The sequence below is a fragment of the Lissotriton helveticus genome, chromosome 1_1 (genome assembly GCF_964261635.1).
Source record: "Lissotriton helveticus chromosome 1_1, aLisHel1.1, whole genome shotgun sequence".
Lineage (NCBI taxonomy): Eukaryota > Metazoa > Chordata > Amphibia > Caudata > Salamandridae > Lissotriton > Lissotriton helveticus.
The window spans coordinates 2003574237-2003599834 of NC_136057.1; positions in this window are offsets into that span (position 1 = coordinate 2003574237).

Consider the following 25598-nt stretch of genomic DNA (forward strand, 5'->3'; position numbering starts at 1 on the left):
ACCACAAGTGCCCAAAATCATGAACTACACCGAAACCATATTGGCTATCCGTATAGATGGTGACTCTAATTTTGTTTCCTGCTATACAGGCACGTGTCAATGCAATGATTTCTGCTACCTGTGCGGAGTGTACTCCTTCCAGGCAAGCGGCTTCCACAACTCCAGTAATGGTGCAAACAGCATAAGCTGCTCTCAACCGACCAGTATCATCTCTTAAACATGAGCCATCAACAAAGAAAATTTCATCAGGGTCGATCAACGGCTCATCCACGATATCTGGTCTTGGTTTCCTGCATAGTTCAGTCACATCAAGGCAGTCGTGATCTTCACATTCCTCGCCTTCAATATCATTAGGAAGTGGCATCAACGTAGCAGGATTCAAAACAGAGCACCTCTTAAGGGTCACATTCTTCGCAGCAAGTATAACTTGCTCGTAGTGCGTGAGCCTACTACTGGTCAAGTGCTGTGTCTTGGTCTACAGAATGAGGTACATACACCACTAACTGGTGTCCCATGACAATATTTTCACACTGTTCAATACTGACACCTGTTGCAGCAACGGATTTGAGACATCCGGGCAACGCTGCGGCCACTGGATCTAGGGTAGCCGAAAAGTATGCAACTGGTCTACGGGCATTTCCATGTATCTGCACCAAAACTGACAAAGCACAACCTTCCCTTTCGCAGCAGAAAAGTGAAAATTGTTTTTCATAGTCAGGCATCCCCAAAGCCGGAGCACGACACAAGTCCTCTCTCAGCTGTAGAAACGCCATCAAACAATCCTTGTCCCATGGTACCGGATCACTCACCTCCTTGTGCGTCAGTTTTTGTAAAGGTTTTGCTTTCAGTGAAAAGTTAGCTATCCACTGTCGACAATAACCAACCATTCCTAGGAACATCCTAACTTCTCTCTGTGTCGTAGGCGCGTTCATCTTCATTATCGCCTCTATCCTATCTGGTGACACTTTGCGCTTTCCTTTTTCTATCCTGTGACCCAAGTACTGTACTTCTGTCAGACAGTACTGCAACTTGTTCGGAGATACCTTATGCCCATTCTCAGCTAAATGGTTCAGCAAGGCAATGGTATCTGTCTTACAAACCTCTTCTGTTTCTGACGCAACAAGTAGGTTGTCTATGTACTGGACCAGAACCGAGTTCTGCGGCAGTACCAGACTTTCAAGATTTTTCTTCAACAGCTGGTTGAAAATTGATGGGCTTTCTGTATACCCTTGTGGGATATGACACCATGTTAAAACGCGATTTTCCAGCTTAAAAGCAAAAAGGTACTGGCTCTCCTCATCCAATGGGATTGAGAAGAAAGCCTGACAAAGGTCTATCACTGTGAACCACTCAGCTTGGAATGGTATCTGAAACAATATCACTGATGGATTCGGTACCACTGGACAACATGAAACAACTATGTTGTTAATCTTTCGAAGATCTTGCACTATTCTAAATTTCCCACTAGGTTTCTGCAAACCCATAATCGGGGAGTTGCATGGACTTCCCACGATTTCCTTCAGTATTCCCTGTTTTATCATAGAGTCGATTACAGGTTTTATTCCTGCAATCGTCTCCGGGGTCAGTTTGTATTGGGGCGTTCTTGGATATTCAGCATTTGGTTTAACCATTATCTTCACTGGTTCTACTCCTTTGATCAGTCCTATCTCTTCTCCAGTAAAATCCCATACCTCTGATGACACTGCATCTCGTAAATCCCATGGGAGCTCCTCCACTGTCAGGGTAGGATACAGTTCTATGCATGTTCTCGAATTTACCACTTTGAAGGTAGCGTCATCATCTGTAGTCTGTACCTCTACTCCCTGAGGTGTGCAGTATATTGTGCAGTTCAGTTTGCACAATAAGTCCCTTCCTAACAGACACACAGGACTAGAATCACATATTACAAACTGATGTTCATCCGTGTAGTTTCCTATTTTCACTGATACTGGTTCCGTCAAAGGGCTATTCATTCTCTTATTTGCAACTCCTACCACCTGAATCGTTTCCCCCGACATTGGTAGATCTGGAACCACTGCCGATCTCAAAGTTGATCGAGTAGCTCCAGTATCCACCAAGAATGTTGTAAGACACCCTGCCACTTCAGCCTCAACAAACGGTCCTCTTTGATCCACTTCTAGAACTGCCCCGAGGGTACAGTCCTCCTCTCTACTTACACGTCGTCCCGTTAATGGATCAACGTAGTAACACTCTTCTTTACCTGTGAACAAAGGCATTTGTCTATAGACCTTTCCTCCTGTTGTAATCTTTGGTGGCTGCGGGAATTGAGCTCGTGGAGCCGAAATCCCCCCTTTGGCCACCTTACCCTTTATCACTGTCACCCTTTGGACTGGAACTTCCTGAACTTCCTCCTCTAGTACTTCCAGTTCTCCATTTTCAGGGTTATAGGGACACACGCGTCTCCAATGTCCCACCTGGTGACACTGATGACACTTTGTCGTTTTTTTCAATGTAGCAAAGTCTATTCTAGGTCTCGGATTTTCCTCGTTGTCCTTATTCTGATTGTTTGATTTCCGTCCCATTGTCCCTGTTCCCTGTTGCTGCTGTCCTCCCTTTCCAGCTGACTGCATCTGCACCATCATCAGTTTCTCCTTTAATTTCTTTGCTTTGGACTCTCTCTCATCACTGCAGTATCTTGCGTATCTCAAAATCTCATCCAATGGTTTGTTTTGCCAACAAATTAAATGCTGCTGAATCATCAGACAAATATCAGGTCTCAACCCCAAAACAAACTTTGATACAAACTGTCCTATATCCTTGGGGTCCATTACATCTAGTCCACTGTATTGTTTGAATGCTTTCAGCAATCGCTCATAATACTCATGGACTGTCTCCTTTGGTTCCTGTCTTGTTCGGTCTATTTTTACCCAATCTATGTCTTGTGGTGGCACCTTCTCCTTCAACCATGTCATTACCCTATCGTATTTTAACATTACTGTTTCTGACGGTCCATTAGTACGAGTATCCCTTGCTGGTTCTGTAGTTGGCCACTCGACACTAACCTTGCATGCTATCCACAAGTCTCCTGGGACCACAATGTCAAACAAGGTGTTCAAATCAATCCACAATACTTTTGAGATCTTCACAAACCTCTCTATCTGCTTGTACCACTCTACAGGGTTCTCCCTTAACTTCGGAAATGAGTTGGTAAAGGCAGCCAAATCTCCCCTACTCCAGGGTACGTGTACATAATTCCCATTCGCTATTTGCTCGCAAAGGGAATGCCTCCATCTGCATTAGTCTTCCCTCCGGAGACATCACATTCGCACTCCGCCTAACAGTTCCCTTTTTCGACCACCTCTCTTCCCATTTGTCCAGGTCCCTCCATGCTCTTATTCCTGTGATCAGTTCCCTTATATGTGTTTTTAATCCAGTTGTCCTCCTCTCTTCTAGGTCCTGATCTGAATAATGCAACCCGTGGTTACCCTGTAATGCCTTGGTTCTGGACAAATCTACCATATACTTGTCTGCCAGTTCAGACAGTTTCTCATGAGTTGCTCTGGCCTTTCGAGTGATGTCCTTTGCTATAAACAGTAGCTCATCTTGTTCGTACATGTCGATCCTTTCTAAAGACAATGTACCATCTATTATATCGTTCAGATCAGATCTTAGGCTGGTCACATCGAGTCCTTTGGCTTTTATCACAGCTTTCAGTATGCCATCTCTAGAGAGTCTATTTACATCTCTCCCATCACAGCTCTGAGTCCTGCGTCTAGGCTCAAGCGAGTTATGGGGAGTCCTCCCATGCTCCCATATCTCCAGGTCCCATGCAGTTCCATCCTCTCTGGGTGTATGGTGAAACACTCCTCTATTTCCCATAATCACATATTTCTCATTCTGCATGGTTTCTCTAGGTGTATGGTAAGACATCCCGTTATTCCCCATTTCTTCACCATTTGCCGGTGGTCTCTGATCACCCGACACCTGGCAAGATCCTTCACTGTTCCCCGTGTTCCCACGATTCCAGTGCTGTACGTTATCATTAGGTGCATGGTGAGTGCACCTAAATCTTTCTCTGTATTCTTGGGTCCTTTGGTCTCTCTCACTTTGAATGGGACGAGATGTCTCTCCACACTCCGTACTTCTGCCTCTTTGTTCCTGCCCATTTCCTCTGTCTGTATGACGTGTAACTCCTCTACTCTCCTGACTTTTACCTTCCCACTCCTGACTGCTTTCGCTAGCCCCACAGTGAGATAATATTCCATTGCCTCGACTTCCCCATTCTGCTTCTGCTCTTGACCTGTTGCTCGGTGCTTCTGTGGACCCATCCCATTCCCTCAAGTCAGCCCTCAACTCCTTGTAGGATTTCGGCCGTGGTCCCCTCAGGTCTATCAGTCCTCTCTGACCCCCCTGTTCTGTTACGGGATCCACTGCTGACTCCAATGGGGTGCTCCACGTTATCAGTCCCGGCAATTGCCTCCAGGCATTTGTCGTGTTATTCCTTCTTTCCATCTCAACTCTCTCTCTCTCCAGCCGTACCTGTTCTTCCTCTCTCCCTTTCTCTGGGTGGTAAACCGACACTACAGGACCTATGGTAACAGGTACTTGAAGAGCATCTGGCAATCCATAAGACTCAACCCTCTCTGTTGCTGGCATCTTCTGCACCACAACCCTTCCGACTACTCTCTGTATAGGACTATGTTGAGGTATCTCCTCACCTTTCGTAGGTACCCAATCCGTTATAGGGAGTGGCCTGTTCTCTTCTATGTCAACCCTACCTTTCCTTGAGAGCTCAGTACCCTCTATCTCCCTATTGTCCGGAGGTGGTTTATCTATCAACAACCTATTTATTAGGCCGTCCTCCGACTCGCTCTCATCATCCTCTTCTATGGGTTTCTTTCCACCTGTAACCTCTCTCATGGGATACAACTTATCTACCTCAATCACCTGTACCCTCCACTTCTTGGCTTCCGCATCCCATTTGTCATCTTGCACTGCCCTTATTGATCGCCGTACCCTTTCTTGGCGTCTGTTCTGACTCCTGTCGTGCGCCGCCCTAATCCATGCATTAAGCGCCTCAAACTGTGTTGGTCTAGGCAAAGGTCTCAATGAGGACATAACTGCTTTCAACTGATGTAACACTTCTAATCTAAACGTTCCATATTTCGGAAAAGTCAGTTCCTCATTCCCCTCTGTAATCTTACTCCAAGTCCCAAGCCACAGTATTGTATGCAACCCAACATTCGTTGCCATATAGTGAGCTGGTGTACCCTCCGGCGGTGCCTCTTCCCCGGAATAGGATTCTCTTCTTTTTCTCTTAAAAATCCCTCTCAAACATTTAAAACACTTCATGTTCAAAATCTACGAATTTCTACTTTCTCCGCGTTCGTTTACTTCCTGATGACAATCCACCAATCTCAGCGCGGTTTTCGCTAACTGGCCTATCACTACGCGGCTCTTTGCTGACGTCACACCAACCGCCCTATCACAGCGCGGCTTCACACCGACCGACCTATCTCAGCGCGGCTCTCGCTGACGTCACTCGTCCCCCTTTCGCAGCAGTTCCCCTCCTTTCTCCGCTCGAATCCCGGTCATGCATGCGTCCCATTCATACTCTGAAAAATGATTACTTCTGACCAAGCGATCACTTTCCTTGACTGTACGTCCACAGTCTAACTGTAATTGTCACCTTAACTGACGAAATGTCTTTCCGTGTACGTCCAGACAATCGCCTTCTCAGATAGGTTACTTGCACACGGTAACTTTCGACCTGCGTCCGTTACCCACACACTCACTCTTGCATTCCCCCTATCTCGGTCCTACGGGCGATCAATGGTACCTCATGACCCCCTTTTCTCTGGTCGACAACTACTCTGGATGTTCGATACACCCGAACCACTTAAGCTCTTCCCCGAACTTAAGATTTTCACCAGTTCACCGGTTCCCCCGTTTCCCAGGTTACCAGTTTACCAGTCTGCCAGGTTGCGCGCGCTCACAACCCTCTCTCATTCACACTACAGGCATTCAACTCCGAATGACATTACAATACAGATACAACACAAAACACCGCAATCTGTCCACGCATGACCCTTGTTATACTCACTCTCGTCCGATTCTGCTGCTTTTCTCTCGCGCCGTCAGCACCCTCTTCGGCGGGCCACCTCTCGATCTCTAGGGACCTTGGGGTAAACTTAACCTAGTCTAGATCACCTTCCTCAAGAAGGTAACCATCCTCACTCTGCTACCAACTGTTAATGCGGGATTTCTGGTCTATTGTTATAGATCTAGATCCCGACTCCGGTCGACTGAACCGTTGGTACCTGTCATAGAGTAAAAGGCAATCCACTACTAGGTCAATCAGTTAATGACTTACTCCACTCTAAAGAACCACTGAAGCTTAAAAAGTTTAAAAGTTTATTACAAAGCCAAACTTAACTGGAGATACAAACATCTCAATATAAGGTTCAAAAGATATACGGGTATCAATACAAACATGAATTTTCTAAATGCTCTTAGTCGGCAGAAGAATATTACCAAAACCAATTCAAAAATCATCAAAGTTGCAAGAATAGACACAAGCTGTAGCTTATGAGTCATTTACAGAAAGGAAGAAAATCAGATTAGACTGTCCCTACACTAGACTAAGTGACATCCCTACTTAGCAAGATCTTAACCTAAAAAGGTGTCAGCAGTGGTGACTTCCAAAGAAGATCACACACTTCCCTTAGTCTTTGTTTCAAAAACGATGTCTTGCAGTTCCCTATCTGCCTACCCATCCGCTCTCTTAGGTTCCTCAGATCATCTGCCTTAACTCCACCCCGGGGTACTGTCCCTAATACAAAGTCACATTTACAATAGAAACGCCCTTTGGAGACACCCCTTAGAGACGCCCCTCACGTGGTGTTGGTTCTGGTATGTTCCATGCTGGTACTCCTCTGGGCCCATCGTTAGCGTTGACCTTGCTTCCCAGGCTCCTCTCCGGCAAGACGGTACCCCCAGGAAATTCCTGAAGACTCCTCCAGGCCTGTGCCTGGCTCTCTTGAACAAAAGTCTATTCATCACTCTCTTGATTAAAACCTCCTCGCACCTGCAAACAGACACTTGTACTGTGGGCCCCAAATTCCGGCCTCCACCATATCTTTAAGTCGTAAACCATTCGAACAAGCTCCACAAATTGTGCCTAGCACGACCTTTCTCTAACGAGCACATACAGATCAAACGAAATGACTTTGTCTATTCAGGCCTATCTAGAATTACATGAACGGGCCTGTACACTCTGCAAAACATTTAATTTCTTCTAAACAATATTCTAACTTATTACACACACAATGATTATATGAAACGTCTATAAAACATATTTCAGTTCTAGGATCAATACTACTTTGAATTACAATAACATTGAAATCCACCATCGTGTAAGAGTGTAACAGCATCTTGTACTCTATGTGAACTGCCATGTGGCTACACATTTCTACGTTTAGCAGCATTACATTTTCCCCTACCACCGCCACATAACATGGGATTTCAACAGCATTCTAACATCACTACAAACATCTACATTAGTTCTTCACACTTGATATAAGTATTCTATTTTAATTAAACACTCTTATGTGGTTTCACTCTATAGATTCGACACTCTTATATAATGTTTACTAACTAATACAACGTGCTTGTAAATATGGTGCACTTCTATGTTTTCTTGATTTGCGCTCTCTCATGACAATTTGAGCAATAACCAGCCGTGGCCAGTACTGGTAAGAGCGCTGGGGCCAGGTGAGGGGGGCAGTTCGATTGACAATGACGTGGGAAAATTAAATAAAAATTAATTCTTCCTTGTCATCGTCCATCAAAATCCTCCTCACACCTGGCCCCACCGCTCTTACCTGCACGGGTCGCGGCTGGCAATAAACCCATGCTTTGCACTTTGCATGCAGCTTGTTGAAGTCAGTTCATAAGTCACTTTGCAATACTAGAAGTATTACATCTTAAGAACTGCAAGTTACAAAATGCTCTATGCGTCAAGAGGGGTAATCAACTTTGTTATAACTACATAAAATACAAATCTGCATTCTGCATTTTACAGAAAGTTATTTGTAGCAGTCACATTAACCCTCTATGCTACATCATGAGTCAAAATTGTCAGTGGACAACACAGTTCTCTCCAGAAAAAATACATTAATCACCAGAGGTATCTTATAGTAATTATTAGCCCTCAAACATTGCTGGGCACACAAATATCTCTGCAGCAGGTGTCTCTTAATCCTGTAATATATTTTAAAATGCAGCATCTTTCAGACCAATTAACTAAGACGGAACAGATATATTGTAACATGAGTTCTTATTGCCATTTTTTGTGTCTCCACCCTCACGACTTAACCCCTTTTCGTTAATACATCTTGTTCCCCCAATTTTTTCCAATTCCAGCACTGGCTTGTACTTTTTTCAGGAGCACTACATGTGTCTACGTGACCCACTCATAGGTTCGGAAGGTGTAATAGGAGGAGCGCCACCAGACAAAATGGCTACCCCTGCAGGGAGAGTGAGGCCTCTTTCTGAATTAATAGTTATTGGCCTTTGCAGCTCCAGGCATAGCCTTCCCACTACCCCCACGGTTTACATACCTGACACAATAACAGATGGGCACTGAGAGAACCACCAACACGTGCATGTAGAGATTTAGCGCACAGATAATAAACTCTACCCCATGATCCAGGGCTGCCCCGCTGTTTTCATAGGAAATATGTAAATGAACGCAAAAATGGAGTCAGCAAAGATGCTCAGCAGTCCCTGGCCTCTCATTCGTCACAGAGTTATTCATCACTGAAGGGCTGACAGACATGTATGTTTTTGTCTGGGAGGAAACAAATATGACAAAGTAAGCAATCGATGTCAGATAAAAGACAATAGTATTTGAACAATGGCATTCTTCTTCCGTGAATAGCATTTCCTCCGACTGCATGACCTAATGTCTGCTGAACATGTGGCCGCTCTGCCAGACCTGGCCCCGGAATCTGCTCGTAAAGTCCGTTTAGTGAGAGGTTAAACATGCTCCAGCGAAACCAGGCCACCTGAGGTGCATGTCACATGCTGGTAAACTAGATGTTACTCCTGACAACAATGGAAAGCTGGGAAGAGGGTTATTTTTAGGAGAAGCAAAATGTGTGGGTGAACCTGAAAACGTGCGGAGCGCCCATTTTTCTGGCCTGCGGCGCGGGATCAGGAGTGCTCCATTGCTCCACAGGCAGGAAAGAATGGGCTCTTTGCACGTTTTGGGAGGGACAAGAGGGCCACAGTACAAAACGGAGTATAGAGTGAAGGTTGTCTATAAGGGATTTCATTTGTTTATCAGTCTTGTAGTTATTCTTGGTCTAATTCAAGATGTTTGTCATATGATCAAACAACAAAGTATCCGCAGGACAACAACGAACTATATATATAAAGAGTTAAAATAGTAAACGGAAAAAGCACACGGACAATCCTATTTATATGAAAATATATCCTGTATTTGGTTTTTCAGAAGTTAATTAAAGGGGATACAAGGGTTCAAAACATAGGCAACAGCTGTCATGAAAAGATATATAAATAAATTCAGTAAATCTAATCACAACAAAACATCAGCTCCAAAATTAATACGAGAGCGACTCAGTCTCAAAGGTTGAAAGATGTCACTCTTAAGGACATAAATTCCTTGGGAGATGATGTGAAGGTCAAAACGGACATTTTTTACACAATAGAAAAGCAAGAAATACATTGCAAAGTAAGGGGTATATCTAGAAGGAATTGGCAAAGGGCAGCATCGCAAATCACGATTTTGCGCTGCCCTATGCCATTTCGAAAGGACAGCAACTCACCAAATTAAACCGTTCATTGCACCCGTCGGCCAACGGCTATCGCGAGCACCACCTCGGTGGTGCTGCGCATGTCCGTTGGCCGACGCCGCCCCGCCCACTCAATAGAACGCCCCGGCGTCAGAATTTACGCTGCGATTACAAGTACTCTAATTGATTGATTAAGGGGTTAATAAGATATGGCGCATTTCTGTGCTTTCCGCCTGTGCACATTTTGCAGCCGTGCAGTAATGTAGGCAGCATTGCACCATGGTTCAAGGGTGTCTGTGTTTTTGGCACAATTGTTTTTGATTGGTATTCTGCAGCAAGGACACTTTCCCTTTTTCCTCGTTACGCCTGCTCTAGGGAGGTTTTGGCGCTGCCCCAGGTTTACCTGATGCTGTAAATCTGGGACAGCGTCAAACTCCATGGTTGTTGAGTGGGAACATTCACAGCAGCACCCATTGAATGCCTCTTTCATGCAGAGTAAGGCATAGCAACGACTTGAGCTGCCCCGCCTTACTCCATATCTACAAGGCCATGAAAAGTCATGCAGTGTGGCTTTACATGGCCTTGTAGATAGGGTTAGCTCTGTGCATCACCAGAATGTCACAAAATGGGACGTTCCCGCAACGCACAAATATGTCCAAAAGAGAGAGTGGAACCAGCAGGTGACATATTTAATTTAAGTTATTGTATTGACCTCAGTCGTATTCTTCATTTTATTAAGTTTGCTGTCCCTTCGAGCCATATTAACACGTCTATTGGCAAACTTTTACAAAGATTCTAAAATGTGTCACATCAATAAAATAGAAGTTTGCTTACAAAAGTCTTTGCTAATTAAAATATTTCACTTGTGGTAGCCACACTGCCTAACAACGAAAATATATAACAATAAACACGAATAACGTACAGAAGAATCATGAAACCTTTTAAGCATCAAGAACCACTGTCAACATTAGGTAAAATGAAGTCGAAATGCACATAAATAAGTTTTGTATTTCTACTAACAGGATGGAAAGGAGGAAAACTATTACTTTTACTTATGTCTACCAGTAGCATTCCTAGTGGACCGAATATAAAAAGCCATTCCATAAAAGATCATTGATCGGTCAGTCTAATGTCACAATGCCAATGCATTTGGATACTTTGGTCCACAATAAAGCTTAAAGAGTGGGGCAAGCCCTTTCCCACAATCAAATGTTATCTTGGAGCAGAAGAGCATGAAGTAAAAAAGATAGAACCCCATGGTGTGGCAATGACAGACTATCTCAGGTCCAATATAGCACCGAATGGGCGAGCAGTGACCACAGCACCCCGGCTGTTCTTGGAAGATATAATTTTCAAACGTGAAAGGGGCCAGATAGCTTGGATGTGTACACACGAGTGGCTGGTCTTAACCCCTTCCACGCTCATGACGAGCTGGGCTCGTCATGAGGTACCCTCCTCGCACGCTCATAACGAGCCCAGCTCGTCACGTAACATGCGATTTAAAAAAACTCAGCGTACGGGCGGAATTCCGCCCGCACGCATGCGGTTAATCATTAATGCTGCCAAACACATGTCAGACCTGCTAATCATCAGGATTAACATCACCGAAAATGCACTTGAGACAGGGATAAGTATCTCAGCTTTTAAGTCACGCTTGGCAGAGATTAATGCAGACATTAATGGGCATATGGATTACATCATGCAACAGAAAATATCAAAACTACAAAAGGACATCAGGAGTTTTGATAAAGAAATATATTCCCATTTACCAAAGAAGACTTCTAACCATCTGGGAGTGACCTTTCCTCTGAGGAGGGCTCTACATCATCCTGCAACACATACCACTCTTCGAATAGTGAATTGAGTAATGACAGCTGAAGGTGGGGGCTAGAGCAGCCACCAAGGACTACTCTCAACACCTCCAATGTATGGATATTAAGCCTACTCTTCAGGGCCGGACTGGCTACCGGCAGTTAGGAATGCTGCTGAGCTGGGGGGTGATTTCGTTAATGGGGACCTGCGTGAGCTAAACGAAATTCGTTTTGCTTTCATTGAATTTGAATTTGAATTTAAAATACTTGTAAAGCGCAGCGTTCACCTAGACGGTTTCTTGGCGCTGTGGAGGCAAAATTAGCAAAAGAGGGACAGAGGATAGGTTGCTACGAAAAAGCCTGATTGAACAAGAAGGTATTTAAGCCTTTACGGAAAAGGGAGTAGTGTTTAGCCGACCGCAGATGGTCGGGAAGGGAGTTCCAAAAGGAGGGTGCCAAGAATGAAAAGGTGGCCCCTCCCCATTTTTTCCGCTTGTAGCGGGGTACCTGCAGAAGGGATTGAGAGGATGAGCGAAGCTCTCTGGCAGGGACGTATTCCTTTATCAGGGAGACAACAAAAGCAGGAGCTAAGCCCTGGCAGGCCTGGAAAACCATGCAACCAGTTTTAAAGAGGGAACGCTCCCTGACAGGCAGCCAGTGGAGCGCCTTCAATAACGGAGTGGAGAGGTGGGAGCGGGAGAGGCCATACACTAGCCGGGCCGCCTGATTTTGCACCAGTTGGAGCTTTCTTAAACTGTAGGCTGGAATGCCGTTATACAGGGCATTGGCATAGTCCAGCCGGGAGATCACTAAGGCAGACATGATCAGTTTGAGTGCCAGGGGGGAAAAGAATCGGGAAACAGTGCGGATGGTACGAAGAGTGAGAAAACAGGAAGAGACGACAGAACTAATTTGTGAGTGTAGGGTAAGATGGTTATTCATTTTAATACCTAAAGTCTTGACTGTAGGAGAGTGGGTGGGAGGGAGACCTAAGGAAGAGGGCCAGAATAGAGAGTTCCAGGGACTGGGCAGCACACGCAGGTCTCCATGGACGAAATCAGCCTCCACTGCAGTAAAATCAGGCAGCAGCTCGGCAGCATTCCTAACTGCCCGGTAGCCAGTCCGGCCCTGCTCCTCTTTTGCGGGCCCCACAGCAATATGGTACCCGGGATTCACAGGACCACAGCAACCATTACATCCCTTCTTCCAACACCCCACCCCTCAACCATTTGTGCAGAGGCCGAGGCAGGGGCAGAGGAAAAAGAAGAGGCAATCACAAGCAAGTGCATTGGCAAGAGACAGAAACCCAAAGACAAACCAGGAGTCAGACTGTCAACAAAAATAACTGATTGTGAACCTCTCGGGCAGATCTCTCACAGATGATGAAGAAGCGGTTTTACAAAAAGGTCGTGGCTTCGTCCCAACCCTAACAGAAGATTAATTCAGATTAATGGGGGAACTACATCAATTCCTCAGAAAAATCCAACTGTGATCTTTTTATCCAGGACAAGGAAATTCCTGACCATCAGGACTCTGGATTGAGAGCACCATCGAGATTTACCCCTACTGCAGCAATGGCACAGAGTGAAATCCTTAATTTCGAGCAAGCTGTACTAAAAGTAACCAGTAGACTAGGATCAGCAAGACCATACAACAACTTACCATCGAGACTACGTTTAACCCTTACTACTCTGACACAAGACCCCACGGTCTTTATAAAACCAGCAGAAAAAGGCGGGGCCACAGTGATTATGAACTCCATAGACTATGATCAGGAGTGTTTTCTGCAGCTGGCGAACATGAGATACTACAAAACATTGGAAACAGACCCTACCAATACCTTGACGACAACCATTAAGTCCATGGTCACAATAGCGGAAACTCAGGAGTGGATTTCCCTGCATGAAGCAGAATTTCTAGTGAACACATATCTAAGGACCTAAGGACACCCATCTCTAGGAAGACAAATTGTTTCTGTCATTGGATCACTTTTGGAACCACTCAGCCAATTCTGCGACCATTACCTTCGACTCCGTCTTCAGAAAATACCCTCAATCTTGAAAGCCACCAGAGATGTCCTGAATCTGATTACCAACATGGACAACTCAAAGGAGATCAATATTTTAATGATACTAGGTGTACAAGCACTGTACACAACCATTCCCCTGAATGCTACAATTGAAGTTATAGACACGTCTCAGAGCAGCCACCCTCATGACTGCAACAACTATTGACTTCATCATGGAATGTGCCATGCTAGCCCTGAGAAAACAACTTCTTTAAGTACAAAACTCAGCTGCACGATCAAACACAAGGGACGTCAATGGGCAGTACATTTGCCCCATGTATGGCCTGCTTGTACCTGGGCCAGTTTGAAACACAGCACACATTTTCACCTTCCAACCCCTACCAGATGAACATCATCACATAGAAGAGCTACATAGATGATATTCTCATCTTCTGGAAAGGTGGCAAGAGCAGCCTTCATGATTTCAGCGAATGGATTATTTCTCTGGACCCCTTCTTGTATTTCACTAGATCACACTCTGACAAGGAAATACCAGTTCTGGATCTTTTGATCTCCATCAATCAAGGTCAACTCTACACAAAGACTTATCAGAAAAATACAGAATGTAACAGTCTACTCCCATTCTACTGACATCAACCCAAAGTTCAATGTGAGAACCTCCCCTATGGACAATTCCTGTGCCTACGTAGGAACTGCAGTTCCTTGGGAGATTATGAAAAGCAAGCCAAAGCCCTGAGTAAAAACCTCTTGGCTCAGAACTCTCTGACCAAAGCACTTAGACAGGATGATAAAAGTGCCAGCAACAACAATCGGGGTGCCCTTCAGGATAACAGCACATCAGAAGACCAACTGAAGACGTTATCACGTGCGTGAGCATATTCACTCCACAGTCCAACAGAGTCTCAATGAATGCGACCTCCCAGCCCTGCCAGATTTAGAACGATTAGAACTCAATAGTCCAATAACCGCCCTGGAAATTGAAAAGGCTATTAAACTGCTTAAATGTGGGAAAGCCCCAGGCCCAGATGGGTTTAGTGCAAAATGTTATAAGTGCTTCACCTCGCTTTTGGTTCCTCCTCTCTTGAACTTATTCCACGAATTCAGTGAGACAGGCAAAGTCACGGGTGCTCTGGCTGAAGCTATTATTGCAGTACTACCCAAAGAGGGGAAAGATTCAACACTTCCCAAAAACTATAGGCCGATTTCACTCCTCAACTTAGACTGTAAAAGGTACGCCATGATTTTAGCTAACCGTTTACAAAAATTCTTACGTAAACTGATTCATCCATCTCAGGTGGGTTTCTTAAAGAATAGATTGTCTAGTGACAACACTAGGGTCTTAGCGCATGTTTTGGAAAAGGCTAAATTAACCACTTCACCCACAGTAGCCATCACGCTCGATGCTAAAAAGGCATTCAACGACGTTGATTGGACTTATCTAGAAGCAGCACTGAATAAATTTGGATTGGGTGAAAATTTCACGCGTATGGTCATGTCATTATATTTCAGCCCCTCGGCCAGGGTCCGGGCAGGAGTTTCGATCTCGTCCGCCTTCCAGCTCAAACAAGGAACTAGACAGGGCTGCCCCCTCTCCCTATCACTTTTCCTACTGGCCATCGAACCGTTCCTGTTTCACATCAGGAACTATAAACATATATCTGGGGTCCACTTTAATGATTACACGGTCAAGATTACGGCTTACGCCGATGATGTCCTAGTTGTCTCTGAAGAGGCTGATAATGCCATTCCAGCACTGATGTCTACAATAGATAATTTCTCAAGGGTGTCTGGATATAAACTAAACAAGGATAAAACTGAACTTAAACTCCTAAACAATATCGGCAGTAAGGACATTATGGGCGACTCCGGTTTGTCGTGGCAATCTAAAAGCTTTAAATATTTAAGCCTTGACTTCGAGAAAGACTTAATATCTACTCTCCATGCCAATGAAGCTTCGGTCTACAAGAAGATATCCGCATTATTGGAAGGATGGTCACCCAAATACCTCTCATGGTGGGGCAGGGCTGAAACCCTAAAAATGATGGTGACTCCCCATGTCAATTACCTTGCTAGCATGCTCCCGATGACCTTCTCTCCTGATTTTGTAAACAAAATATATAACCTCTTTAACTCGTTCCTATGGCAGGGTAAGAAGCCCAGAATATCATTCAGTAAGCTACAGCTTTCTAAAGACAAAGGCGGTCTGGGTCTGCCCAACTTTGGGAACTATCAAACTGCCTTTCTCTGTAAGCAAGGAGCTAACTGGTTGACAGGACATCCAGACTATACTCCAATATGGCTGGAAATAGAAAGGTCACTCATTGATAGAATGCCTCTATCTGCTCTCCTAACCATGGACCTATCTCACCTTCCTCATTCACGATACGTTCTCCTCAACACCAAAAGAGCTCTTCTACAGGTAGACCACCTTTATCAGCTTAAGATAAACAAGTCCAACATGGCCTCTTTATGGAAAAACCCCTCGCTTCGGATCGAAGGTAGTATGCTCTACTGGAAGCCGTGGTCTCACAAAGGTATAAACCTAGTTGAAGACCTTTTTTCAGGTACACAACTGCTACCTTTTTCAACTCTCCAAAGCCAATACAACTTAACCCCCATGGACTTCTATGAATTCCTAAAATTTAAATCCCTCCTTTCTTCGCGCTCTATTAAACCCTATGTCCCATCGTTAGCTACCCAATTACCATTGTTATTGAATTCTGGCCACACCGTATCCAGAATATACAAGCTCCTGACACCTAACCCAAGGAAAGCACACAAACGGAATGAAGCTAAGTGGGAATCCGAACCCAACACTACTAATATTTCATTTGACTGGGGAAAAATATATAGCACAGCCTTTTTGAATAAAATATCCCCTATCTTATCACAGACTAAGCACATGTTACTTAATAGGTCATACTGGACACCAGAAAAACATTTCAAACTCCATCTACGAGACAGTCCGAGTTGTTGGAATTGCAACTCTGCTGTTGGTGACTTCACACACATGCTGTTCACCTGCCCCACTCTACAGTCATACTGGGATAAAATCTACCAATGCATAGGCCACATTTTTAACACTCACCCTCCCAGGAAGTTCTCATATACTTTACTGGGCGTCTTGGATCCAACACTGGTCAATGATAACGACCGACACCTGATGGACCTCTTGCTTACCCTAGCCTGGAAGGTTATGTTGTACAAATGGAAAAATGCTAGCAACGTGTCCTTTAGAATCTGGCAAGAATGGTTGTCCTTTCTGAGAAGTGAGGTCAACCTGGCACTTCATTCCTCCCCGTGGCGCAAATCCCACCGGAAACTGTGGAAAGCCTTAGACGCATCAACACTGTCATTTGAACCCCCGTGAAACTAGTCTATTGTGAAATGTATAGTTTTGTACTGTATTGCCATTGTTATGAAGAAGTATGCTGTGATCTTGTCTCACTCTTCCATATGTCACTTAATGATTACTTAACTGGACGCGTTTGGTATTTTACTATGTCCGAGGTTTCTTTTCTTACCCTGCGACCCACAATCGATCTATGGCTGAATTTTATAGGCACTTGAGCACGATAGTATTTTATTGTATAGTACGTATTCTTTTTTGTTAGCTTGTATCTACTGTCTAGTTTACATACAATGATTGTCTTGTATTATGTACCGAGATGCCATCTGTATTGCTATTTTCTTTCACTTTTTCTTCACTTATTGTATGTAGTCTGTGCGATTTCTTTTTTTTTCTCAATAAAAATGATTTGAACACAAAAAAATAACATTGGGACATCCTTCATGTAGGCTGAATGCACCTGGCACGTCCCCGGTTTGCATTTAAAAGAAACCAAAATCTAAAAGATCATCTGGTACACACAAGATGGCAAACCAAAAAAGTCCCCACACAAAATACTTTATGGGCACTCCCTCCTGGCACCAGACATTACAGATGTGGGTCCAGCAGCGCATGCTCTAATACCCAACATTCAAAAGAACTGAAGCTGGGCACCAACTTTACGTGGACACAGAAACAACACACTAACTGTAACACAAAGAACTGCGTGTATCTGGTAACATGTACTTGTAATCTCTACTACGTAGGAATGACAACCAGGGCTATCAAAATCAGGATAGGTGAACATAAGAGCACTATCCAATGTGGGTGCAGCGCACCCAGAAAGTGCAACCATTTCAACGAGCTGAAGCACTCACCAGAGGATTTAATATGGACTATTTTCGAAGCCAGACCAGGGTGGAATGCTACCTCGCTCTTTAGAAGGGAAAAACGCTGGATTTTCCATCTTCATACAAACACTAAAGGCTTAAATGATGAGAAACCCTAGATTTAGCTGTATCCTAGTGATATTAAATGCACCTAAATCCAAAAACCCTTATTTCATTAATGAACCACCCAAGTGGCACAACTATGGCATATCAGACTCCTTTGAAAGCGTATAAGATGAATAACCTTAACTGTAATTACTCCCCTAGTTAGAAGATACATCTCATTGACAAGTAGGGCTTGTATTACACTTGCCTATACATCACTTTATAGGACACATACGCTCATTTTATTTCTTGATTAAGGTGGCTGAATATCACCCAACGTGTGTAACCATGAATATATGATGTTACAACGCAAACAATTACAACGCATGCTTTTACAACATAGTTTTTACATCGCAACTACCATTACATCGCATGATTTTACAACGAATGCCATTACAACGCATTTTTAAAAACTACCATTACAATGTATTCCATTACAACACATACCATTACAAGGCATACTATTACAATGCATAATACTTTTAGTGCAACAGTAGGGTAAGTGTTGGATAGAGTAGGGGTAAAAATTACTATTCCCACTCCAGTGAGTGCAACAGTAGGGAAAGTGTTGGATAGTGTAGGGGTAAAAATTACTATTCCCATTTACCCCAAAACCCATACCCACACTAAAACAAAAAATCTCTATTACTTACCTTATAATGCGTTGTAATGGCATGTGTTGTAATGGTATACTTTGTAATGGCATGCGTTGTAGTGACATGCGTTGTAATGGCTTGCATTGTAATGGCATGCGATGTAAAGGCAGTTGTGTTGTAGCAGCTGTGTTGTAAAAGCAGTGCGATGTAATGACTGCGTTTTAATGCATGTTTCCCGTAACCACATCATCACTTTAAATGATTGAAGGATTTTGGATTTTAATGTACCTTAAAATTAGACTGCTGCTCCATACCACTTAAAATTCTGTCATCCGATCAGTAAATGGAGTGTGTACACTTTGTACAACAGTCCAAGATGGCCGCCAGACATGCGTGTTGGGTGCCTTCCAGAAACACCATGGAAATGGGCCAGCTGCCGGTTTTAATTTCCTTCATAAACAGACCGCCCCTCCCGCTCCGCCTTGACCTGGGCAGGTAGAGGAGGAGGGTAGATGTAGCGAACAGGGCGCACTTCTTAAATGTGAGTACCCCATCTGGAAGCTATTTCCAGTGACTGGGGTCCAGAGCTCACACACAGGCACTTCCGCATTTGAGATAGACTTGTACAATTTAGACGTCAGCCATGCACACCCTCTGCCCCAACAGATGTGGCATAGCAGACTGTCAAATTAGGTAAGGCTGTATAATTTGAGAACAGGGTGCATGTAGACAATTCACGCTAGTGCTACATCATGCCCTATCTCACCTATTGATGCATGATCTTACCAACGCTGTGTGTGTAAAATGCTTGGTCAAACATCACAGGGCATTAACGAATCAAACTGAATCTGTGACATCACAGATTGTTAAAGGATGTCAAGCACAACCTGACACACGATTGACATCACAAAATGTTTAAGGATGTTAACACAAGCTGACACATTATTGACTCACTCGTTATATGTTGTGTATGTGTGTATATGTTTCTAAATCTGGTAACTATTCCAACTCCTGATTAACACAGTGGTCCGCCATTAGGGACCTTCTGGTGGTTAATAAGGATGTCTTATGCCTGAAACATAATAATCTTGATCTTGTCATTGTTTGTCACTTTTTCTCTTTTCATCCTCTCTAGGTCGGACGATAATTTTAACTATAAACAAGTAGGTACTTTGCTTTTATAGGGGGACTGCCCATAATGTATTAAGTGTGGGGTAGGCTGATTACCTTTTTTGGTCCTGAAGAAGTTGCCATGGAGCACCTGCCCGATGAGGAAGCATGACATCCCTAGGGGTGTGTGAGGGCAAAAAGACACTGTCCTTTTGACTGTCCTTAATGTTCTGTCCAGGACTTAGATATCTTTCATGTATCTTTCTCTCTCAGGAACAGTGCCCCCCCTTTTTTGATTTGGTAACAAATTGTTTCTCTGTCCACCAGACTGCTATCACAATGGTCATCAAAACCTCTGCTTTGATCCATTTGACTTTATACACTTTCATTGGTTAAATTCTGAGCTTACATTTAGTGTAGTAAGTGTGCTATGCTTCAGGGAGAATCCTATTTAAGTGCATTTTTAAATCAGTACTATCCTTATAGATAAGGCATTATGGAGTCAATTTTGGCATTCTGGCAGGCTTCCATGGTTTTGAGGAGCCAGAATTCCTCTTTGGTTATACTAATCACATCTCAAATAATAAAAGTGGATTTTTCCCAGAGTTCGCCAACTTATAGTGCCCTGAGTGTGTCTTTAATATGGGGCATACAACAAATTGTAGTATATCACCTTCATAATGGAGCTAGCACATATAGCCCTCACAGAGAATTTTTTTAGGTACGAGTCACAGCTCTACCACCAGGTGGGACATCAATGGGTTCTACCTTTGCGCCCAGCCTGGCTTGTATTTATATGGCATCATTTGAGAAAAATCATATCTACCCACCCGAACAAAACCCTTTCCGGACACACTTAACCTTGTGGCGTCGTTACATTGACGACATTTTAATATTCTGGAAAGGAGATCGAGCAACCTGTGAGGCCTTCTGTGCTTGGATCAACCTACAGGACCCCTTCCTGAAGTTCACAGGCACAATCTCTGAACAATCGGTCCCCTTCTTGGACCTAACGATTAGGTTGGAACCCACAGAAATAACTACTACTCTTTTCAAAAAAGAGACCGACCGTAACAGCCTCCTCCTGTATAATAGTCATCATACCAGATCCTTGAAAGACAACCTGCCTTTTGGGCAGTTCTTACGACTGCGCAGGAACTGTACCTCACTTTCAGATTACAAGCAAGAGGCCAGCAATTTACAACACAAGCTCCTGGACAGAGGCTATCCCACACACCTCTTAAAGAACTCAATGAAAAGAGCCCTGAACAATAACAGAGACTCACTCCTTGAAACCCACACTAAGGAGAAGGACGACGCGATCACATGCGTGACGTCCTTTACTAGAAATTCTTCTTTCATTAAGAAGACCGTGATCTCACATTGGGGCATCCTGAACACAGCAGGCCTTGACCTACCTCGACCCCGGTTTGCCTTCAAGAGGACGGCCAATCTCAGGGACACCCTTATCCACACCCGTCCCAAGAAGTCCAGCACACGCCCTTTGAAAACCCTATGGGATTTACCTCCTGTCGTGGGACACCACCGATGCGGCTCCTGCGTGATCTGCCCCCAGACAATCCAGGGCAAATCCCTGGCACTATCTAATGACTTCACCTGGCATCTCAATAAGCATACGAACTGTAACAGTGCCAAATGTATCTATATGCTTATTTGCCCCTGTAACTTAATTTACATTGGGATGACGATGCGCACTGTCAAATTGCGCATCATGGAACACTACAGCAACATCCGTTGTAAAAAGACACATATCAAGCTGTACGAACATTGCAACCGATCTAACCACCTGCCCACTGATGTCAAATGGACTATCCTGGAATGCCATCCCTCAATTACTCAACAAGGACTGTATAAGATGGAGCAGCATTGGGTGCATCGCCTCCAAACTGACGCACAGGGGCTTAATGATTTTATCCCCTGGAATGCGCTTGCCAGATAAAATCTGAATCTTAATCTTAATCCAACTTCCAATTGAATTCAATCTATGAATTATACATGCACAAATACCGCTTGCCCCCGCATCATTTTTGTCAAATCTCCCTTCCAGACCTTCCCATCACTTGGGGCCCGTCTTTACTAGTTTTATGTTTATATAACTATTGGCAAGCCTCAATACCACTAGCGTTTTAACCCTGGCGCTATGGTATTCGCAACACTCCAAGATGGCGCGTAATCTCAGCTCTTCTGAGGCAGTACTTTCCTGCTTGCCCCTTTTCTCTCTCCACACGATGCCCGGATGCGTCCCCTAGCAACCCCTGGGACACGCCCCCCCGCCGCAACACTCGCGGTTACCGGCTTTGAATAGAGCACGGAGTGCACAGCGGTCTACCGGCTGTTCTGTGTTACCGCCGCCGTGGGATGGGTAGGTTCTGACCCGCCATCCGCCTAGAGCATCCAGGTAAGGTGGAGGGATCTTGGGCGCTATGGATGTCAATATGATCGAGACGCACTACAGGGTGCTTCGTTAAAACACTGCGCGACTGAGGCTTTTGATCGCCTGTAAACAACAAAACAAGTAAATTAGCTGCTTTTCAATACTGCGTAATCCCTCCGTTTGATTATCACGCGCTACCATAAGCTTTGACAATAACAACTCTAAGGGTTATTTAACTCCTCGGTAACATTGCTTGATCCGCGCTTATGACCGCCTCATTGCCAACAATAGGAGTAACTGCAGAAGCATGATGCCTATGATCACCTTGATCACCCTTGACTACTAACAGCAATAGTACCATAATATCAACTTTGGCCATACATTGCAATAAAGCGTGGTTGGCGATCACACGCATTGTCATGACAAAAATAAATATCTATTTTACCCTCCCATGCAGGGGACTCCCCGCCGCTCAGGCCTTCCCAGGGACAGTCGGTGGGGCCCTACCTTCATGGGTTTAGGTAAGATTTCGCCGACATGTAAAAATTGGCGAAACCGCCACTATGGCTAGATTGAACACACGTGGGACTTTGTTCACTATGTACTTGCAGAATTTTTTCAATTGATACCCCTTATACTACCACTAAGTTGTAACAGCACGAATGGGTGCCACAACCTTGAGTATAATAATAATTAGTTTAATTATTGGTAGAGATCTAATCACGGTATCCGTAGCACTTGCTCTGCGTGATACACCAATTCCCGAGTTCCCCTTGTCACACACAGCCTTCCCCTTCCCTGTACCTCACTGGGTTTGGACTTATTATAGTTTAACTACAGTAGTATGTTGGGAAACCGCTGCTGCACACAAGATCCTGAATTCATTCAGGTTTGATTTTGTTTGTTTCTTCCCAACTTCTAGGGCAAGGACCATCGCAGTAGCACTCGCTGCCTTGATACACAGGTTGTATATGGAAGTTTCTTCGATTTGGGGGAGACTTCGCATTAATTGATGAGCAACCATAGGTCCTGAAGAATCGCCATAACTGGCGTGAAACATGTTGACCACACCATAGGCGAGGGTCGAACGAAGCCACATCACCCTTATTGTTGTGCTCCGCTACCCCTCCCTTTATCAATTTTAATTAAGCAGTGAGCCACCTGATTAAAAATGTTCTAATGGACTCTACTGACTTACTTTTAACTTTCACTCACGCTCACAATCGCACCTCTTAGGTCCCTTACACGCATGCACCCATTGGCCAGGAATAAAAGAACTCCACCAAAAGAGTAACACTACGTGTTGCCCGGCAGGCATTGCACCGCCAGCTTGTCGCTGGAGCAGGAGGCCAATGATGACACGATACAGTTATTTGGACGGACGGCTTCTGTTGTCCAACCCTCTAATTGTGTGAGGCATCCTAATTCCGAAAAGGGTTTACTCAATTCCCTGTTGCACACTCCTGAGAGTGGCCGTTTTTTCTCCTTCTTCCCCTTCCTCCCTCCTCCTCCTCAGGGGAACCTTGTACATTTGTTGTATACAACAAATTGTAACTGCTCCCTTGCAGGTTGTATCCTTTAACAGGGATCTCTGACAGAGTCCAGCTTGAGGATTCTATGTTAGTGGACCCAATTTAGTATACGGCAAAAGATAATGACATCAGCAATGGGTATGATGCCCAATTCAAAGCACAAAGCCACTATGGGGTTACCAGGTCCCAAACACAGAACAGATCTCGAGACATTTTTCTCCATTTTCTGTAGTACCGTAATATCTACATGGCTCTGTCTCATAAATAAATGTTGACACCTCTTTCATTCTATACACTTGTAATATCATACTCCTTTGCTAATTGCCAATCTTCTGCTTGCACCTTAACACAGCAGTGATGGTTTGTCTCAAAATCTCAACCCATGCTCATCCCATTTTAACTTAGAGTCAAGAAATATACCAAAATCCACTTACTCCAGCAATTGGTTCTTAACAAACAAAATTGCTTTGAGGCTGGATACTGATTTCATTTTTCAGAAACATTTATAATCAGCTGCTTCTTGATACAGTACACTGCGAAACCTTTGGTTAGGTAGCACATTACTCCACAGACAATTCACTCAATGTAAATAGGGCAGCAGACAAATGTGTCAGAATGTTTTAATTGCAAATCCTTCCAGATTAGTGCCAACATCATTCAACAAAGTGAGAAATTTGGGGGGCAAGGACGCACCCATGGCACACACCTATCCTCATTGGAAAATTCTCAGAGCACCACCTGCATGGGTCATACCGGACCTAGGAATTGTATCTTAGCGGAGATTTTCTACTGCTTCAATGTTTAGGCCCTGCAGACTGAGGGCCTGATTCACAAAGGGCACCTGTACTAATGGTGGATGCTACGCAGTCGTGTGAAGATCTTGCATTCGGGGCGGAATCCCCACAAAGTGAATTCTCTTTGGGAATATTCTGCCTCGAGCACAGAGACTCCACGACGACTGCCGGGCCTCCATCACCAGTGCGGAGGCCCTTTGTGAATCAGGCCCTGGATGAATGCATTCCACAAAGATTCCTATCAACTAATTTTAAATTCATGAAAGTCATGTATCATGGAATCGTTTTGAAGTGGTCATATTTCATATTTATTAAACAACTTGTAAAGAGCACAAATACCCGTAGGGGTCTTGGCGCTACATGTTGGAAGTGAAGGTAATGGCTGGTGAGAAAAAGCCTTTTGCTTGAAGAGGCACGTTTTTATTTGTTTTCTAAATGATAGCAGCGTAGGACTAGCCTTAATCTGCACAGGAAGAGAATGTCAAAGTTTGGATGTGGTGACTATAAAGCGTCTGTCGCCCCAGTTGGCTTTTTTGGTTCTAGGGACAACCAGGAGTTTAGCATCCGCTGAGCGAAGAGATCTGATGGGCGTGTAGGCCAGAAAGGCTTTCTTCAAGTATTCTGGACCTGTATTGTGAATTGCCTTGTAGGCAATACAAGGTGCTTTAAATGTAGTTCTATTTCTTATGTGCAGCCACTGGAGCTGTCGCACCACATTAGAGATGGACTTAAACTTGGGAGTGCCCAACAGCATCCCTGCGGCTGCGTTCTGCACCAACTGCAGTCTGCCCAGAACCCTTTCCTGGGCATTAATTAGCAAGCTGTTACAGTAGTCAACCTTGCACATGACTAAAGCACTGATTAATTTTCTTCCGATATTAGCCGGCACAAAAGGTAACAGTTTCTTTATCATTCTTACAGATAAAAGGATGAGGAGACCACCGCATTAATGTGATGTATATAGGATAGTCTGTCGTCAAATATTACACCCAGGTTCCTAGCCTTTTTTACGGGGATTGGGGGTAGTCCCAGATTATCTGGCCACCAGACTGGGGACCATCCTGGAGAAAGATTTCCAAAGACCACTACTTCTGTCTTGATAGAGTTCAATTTGAGACAGTGCTTTGATATCCAGGTACTAATGGCCAGCATACCATCATGAAAGCTAGTCGAAACTTCATCTCCATTTTTATGCACGGCAAGAACCAATTGAGTGTCATCCGCGTAGG